The sequence below is a fragment of the Hyla sarda genome, chromosome 5 (genome assembly GCF_029499605.1).
Source record: "Hyla sarda isolate aHylSar1 chromosome 5, aHylSar1.hap1, whole genome shotgun sequence".
Classification (NCBI taxonomy): domain Eukaryota; kingdom Metazoa; phylum Chordata; class Amphibia; order Anura; family Hylidae; genus Hyla; species Hyla sarda.
The window spans coordinates 278,594,637-278,600,636 of NC_079193.1; positions in this window are offsets into that span (position 1 = coordinate 278,594,637).

The window sequence follows — 6,000 nt, forward strand, 5'->3', positions numbered from 1 at the left end:
TCACTCAACAACTGACTCCATAACATACCCCCCACCCCAATTCAACACAGCCAATGACCTGGCAAACCCCAGCTGCATCCCGTCAGGGCGAATTGCCGCAAGCCGTGCTCCCGTGTGCACATATGAATGGCCCATAATCCACACCAAACAAGGCAAAGGATCTGTAAAATACAAAAACAAAGAAAATTCAAGCCACCTAAAAATTACGCTAGTTCACACAAATCCCCCCAAAAGAACAGATCCCCTACAGCAAGTGAGGACGCACATAGAGGCGGAACCGATCAGATTCCCACCTCCCTATCTCTCTAATGCAATCATCCCCCAAAACCCACCTCGCCACTTCCGTAGCAGCGCCAATCCTGAAGGAATGGGAACTATAATCACTTGGCACCAAACCCTGCGCTGCCAGACACTGCCAAAAAACGGCCACAAACTGATACCGGGACAGGAAGGACCCATCGCCATGCACCAACAACACAACTGGACCCACCGAACGCACCGCCAAAAAAGCCCTCAAACACCCCACCAGACAAACCCCCGAACCAGCCAACTCCCTCAACACCACCCAACGACCCCGTCCAGACTGATCCGTCTTAGACCGACGGATCCGTCACCGCACTTCAGACACCCGAAAAGCACCAAGAAATGCAAAGAAAAAGCCAAACGGAACAAAGAAGCCTCGTAAGCATTCCAACTCCACCCTGCCAGTCAAAAACAGTAGAAGGTCAAAAGACACCGGACGACGAGTATCCGGCTTCACCCCCCCCCCCCTCTCCGATAGCCCCGCAGAGCCCGCTTAAGTAAAAAAATGCTTGGTCACATCCATCAACCCCCTGGATGCAAACCAAAAAGCCAAAGCTGACATGTGCACCGTAATTCCAAACAGACACCCCCAGCTCATACGACATTCCAACAAAGTACAACACCATCGAAACCCAATCATCCGCAGACGCACCAGCGCCCACTCTAACCAACAGCCGCTCCCACTCACACCAAACCTTAGAATACGCATCCCATGTGTGGTCAGACAGCGACCTCCGAATCAACTCCGCTGCTGATCCCAGACCACACTCCACAGCCGCTCGGGACAAGGAATCCTGCACTGCTCTGCATCCGGCCCCAGTCCACCAAACCTTTCCCACTGTGAAAGAGAATCAGCAACCGAGTTGACCACCCTGGGAACATGCACTGCCACAAACTGAGCATTTAAAAGCAGACCACGCAACACTAAATCGCACAGCAAGCGCACCACAGGAGGCGAACTGGATGTTTGATTATTAATAGCATGCACGACCCACATGTTATCGCAATGGAAGCGCACCCGCCGATTCTTCAAACGGTCACCCCAAATCTCAGCGGCCAAGACTATCGGAAATAATTCAAGCAAAACCAAGTAAGTCAACAATCCCGCCGACCTCCAGGAAGCAGGCCATACGCCCGCACTCCATTGCCCCTGAAAAAATGCCCCAAAGCCCACCGACCCAGAGGGATCAGTGAACAACTCCAACTCATCTGTCTCCACCACCCCAGCCATCCAAATCGACCCACCATTATAAACTGACACAAAGGACTCCCGCACAAACAGATCCTCCCTCACTTCCAGCGATAAGCCCACAAAATGGTGCGGAACAGCTGTAGCCATCCCCAAGCGTCGACAAAAAACTTGCCCCATGGGCAAAATCCGACTTTAAATTGCCCAGCAAAGATTGCACCTCATGCAGCTGCATTTTCCTACGCTGTCAACACTGAGCCACGGACTGGCGCAAATCCTCCAATTTATCCTTTCGGAAGCCAGCACTCCATGAGATCAGAGTCAATGATAATACCCAAAAATTTGACCACAGACACCGGACCTTCCGTTTTGTCAGCCGCCAACGGCACCCCAAAATGTCGAGCCACCACCTCCATAGTGTGCAACAAAACACAACAAACCCGCAGGACCCTAAAACAAAAAATCATCCAGTGAAGCACAGAAGACCAGCCGGTCTCACACTTCACCACCCACTTCAAAAAGCAACTAAACGTCTTAAAGTAAGCACATGAAATAGAACAACCCATGGGCAAACAAAAATCCACATAATACTGCACACCCCAATAAATCCCCAACAAACGAAAACTATCTGGATGAACCGGCAACAAACTAGACGTCGATTCAATATCCATCTTAGCCAACAAAGCCCCTTGTCCAAAACTTCCATACCCACCGAACCGCTGCATCAAAGGACGTGTACGAAACCAAACAAACATCCGCATCAATGCCATCATTTACCGACGACCCAGCAGGGTACGACAAATGATGGATCAGCCTAAATTTACCCGGCTCCTTTTTGGGAACCAACCCCAGAGGCGAAACCACCAGGTCACCAAAGGGGGGGCCTGCAAACGGGCCCGCCATGCAACCCAAAGCGACCTCACCTGACAACTTCTCTGTCACAATCTGAGGATAACAGTAGGCCGACACCAAATTCCGTCCCCCCGCCCCCGATGCCACAGCCGCACTAGGGATACGAAACCCTTCACGAAAACCCAACTCTAACAAACCTGCCGCTGCCCTATCTGGATACAGCCTTAGAAACGGGAGCATCTCGGCCACTTTCACCGGCGTCACCCTGCGATTGCGAAGAATCAGCCAACTTACCCTTGCCCTGCCTAAAACAACTTGAGAGACTATGGGCGCCCCCACTCCCGGAGCACTCATGTTTAAATTTAGGGTCGGAGAGAAACTTGCAGTATCCCTCATTGAGGGAGCCACCAGCCGCCCCTTGAAAGGGCTGCGACCCACCACGTGGCGCCAACATCTAACGCATCCACAAGATAATATTTTTGTGGTCCCAGCGCAATGACGGACGGTGCCTTGCGTTGACAAAACTGTTCGTCATACCATGCAATCCCTCCATACACCCTATAAGCTTCCCCATCAGAGTCAAAAGAACAAAAAAGAGCCGAACAATGTTCAGGCGCCTTTTCACCTATCACACTGGCCAAAATGGAGAAGGCCTGCATCCAATTAGAAAAAGTGCGCAGAATCAACCGATACTGGCGCTTTTCCTCCTCCTCCTCCTCCTTACTCTCATCCGGCTTCTTCCTATCTGGGTTGAATTTTTCTAACGGAAGCAAAGAAAAAATTTCTACGTAGTCGTCCTTCCAAATTTTTTCTTTAACCTCAGGCTTCAAATGGCACCCAAGGGGCCCTCAAAGCATACATAAACCTCCCCTTTAGCCATATCAGCCAAACGCACTTCATCAACCTCCTTAGAGGCGACCGCAGGAGCCCCAGACCCACCGCCCGCAGATGCCACCGCCACAGGCCCGACTGCAGCCACCACAGACACAGGCCCGCCCGCAGTACTCGCAACAGCATCTCCTGGAGCCATCACCCCCGCAGCACCCACCGGAGAAGGCCCCGACCCCGCAGCCCCCCATACAGACACCGGGGATCCTGAAGGACCCGCCCCCCAACCCACTGCGTCAGAACCCCCAACAGCTGAACTAATAAATCTCTAATCGGAGCATCCCCACCCCCAATAACCCCAGAGAAAACGCACTCACCAAGCCGACCAGAGCCAACCGACCCAGCAGCCGAGAGTCTTGACTTCAGCCCACCGGAACCGTCAGCTCCAGTCCTCTGGGCAGAAATGGAATAGTCACCAGAAGAAGCAGGATAGCTGTCAGGCACCGAGGGACCGGCTGTCACCTGTGCCGAAGGGGAATCTGACTCTGAGTCCTCTGAAGCAAAAGAGGGGGCTAAGTCGGGCTGAGGCAACTTCCAAGTGTACACAGGAAGCAGCACATGCACAGTGGAGTCCTGTACAGAGCTGGGAGGTGAGGGAAAGGCGGAGGGGATGAATATTCATAAGCTGGGCGGTGCTGCGGACGAGCGGCGATGACGTCACAGTGCCAGATGAAGGCATGTAACCCCGCCTGTGCCAGTTAGAAGGTCATTTGCATATCAGGAATAATGAAGATAATGGGTGGACGGATCCGAGCATGGTAGGCAGCATATTGATCAGCGTCCCCTGCACTACCAGCCAGTACCTCTAGTTAGTGCAGAGGGGAGTTTAGTGACAGTTTTCCTTTAATCCTTCCAGTACTTATTAGCGGCTGTATACTACAGATAAAATTATTTTCTTTTTGGATTTCTTTTCTGTCACGACCACAGTGCTCTCTGCTGACACCTCTATCAATTTTAGGAAATGTCCAGAGCAGCATATGTTTTCTGAGGGGATTTTCTCCTGCTCTGGACAGTTCCCAAAATGGACAGAGGTGTCAGCAGGGAGCACTGTGGTCGTGACAGAAAAGAAATCCAAAAAGAAAAGAATTTCTTCTGTAGTATACAGCCGCTAATAAGTACTGGAAGGATTAAGAATTTTTAATAGAAGTAATTTACAAATCTGTTTAACTTTCTGGCTTCAGTTTATTTAACCCCTAAAGGACGCAGGGTTTTTCCGTTTTTGCATTTTCATTTTTTCCTGATCACCTTCTAAAAATCATAACGCTTTCAATTTTGCACATAAAATTCCATATAATGACTTATTTCTTGCGCCACCAATTCTACTTTGCAGTGACAGAAAAATCCACAGCTAAACAGAAAAAAAATTCATTGTGCGACAAAATTGAAGAAAAAATGTCATTGTGTAACTTTTGGGGGCTTCCGTTGCTACGCAGTTCATTTTTCGGTAAAAATTAACACCTTATCTTTATTCTGTAGGTCCATGCAGTTAAAATGATACCCTACTTATATAGGTTGGATATTGTCATACTTCGGAAAAAAAATCATAACTACATGAAGGAAAATTTATATGTTAAAAATGCTCATCTTCTAACCCTATAACTTTTTTATTTTTCTGCGTACGGGCCTCATTTTTTGCGCCGTGTTCTGAAGTTTTTATCGGTACCATTTTTGTATTGATTGGACTTTTTGATCACTTTTTATTCATTTTTTCATTATATAAAAAGGGACCAAAAATACACAATTTTGGACTTTGGAATTTTTTTATGCGCACGCCATTGACCGTGCGATTTAATTAACAATATATTTTTATAGTTTGGACATTTCTGCATGCGGCGATACCACATATGTTTATTTTTATTTTTATTTACACAGTTTTTTTTATGGGAAAAGGGGGGTGATTCAAACTTTTATTAGGGAAGGGGTTAAATTACTTTTTTTTTCCCACTTATTTTTTGCAGTGTTATAGCTCCCATAGGGACCTATAACACTGCACACGCTGATCTCCTATGCTGATCCCTGCAAAGCCATAGCTTTGCACGGATCAGTGAGATAGGGGCTTGATTGCTCAAGCCTGTAGCTCAGGCTTGGAGCAATCAATCGACGATCGGACGCCGCAGAGACTGATAAGGAGACCTCTGCCTGCGTCCCAGCTGATCAGAACATCGTGATTTTATCGCGATGTCCCAATCAGCCCGACTGAGCTGCCGGGAAGTGTTTACTTTCGCTTTCGGACGCGGTGGTCAACTTTGATCGCTGCGTCTGAAGGGTTAACAGCGCGCGGCACCACGATCGATGCCGCGCGCTGTTAGCCCAGGGTCCCGGCTATGATTAGCAGCGACGACCGACCCGGTGTGATGCGGGGTCACGGCGTGACCCCGTTTTAAACACCGGGATCGGGCGTAGCTTTTTGCTAACCCAGGAGAACATAGCCTTGTAGAGGGACACCGTACATCGGTACGTCCTGCATCCTTAAGAGGTTAAAAAAAAAAAGTTTTCCACCGGAGTACCCCTTTAAGGGGAGGGTCACACATGCTGTATTATGCTGCATATTTTCTACTGCACATCTTCCTACCAATTGAAGTCAATGGGTAAAATCAGCTGCAGAAAATATGATCCTACCTGATCCTACCCTAAAGGATTGTGGGGGGAGATTTATGAAAACACGTGCCTATAGCAACCAATCAGCTTGCTTGTTTCATTTTTAACAAGGCCTCTGCAAAATGAAAGAAGCGCTCTGATTGGTTGCTATGGACAACTGGGCAACTTTT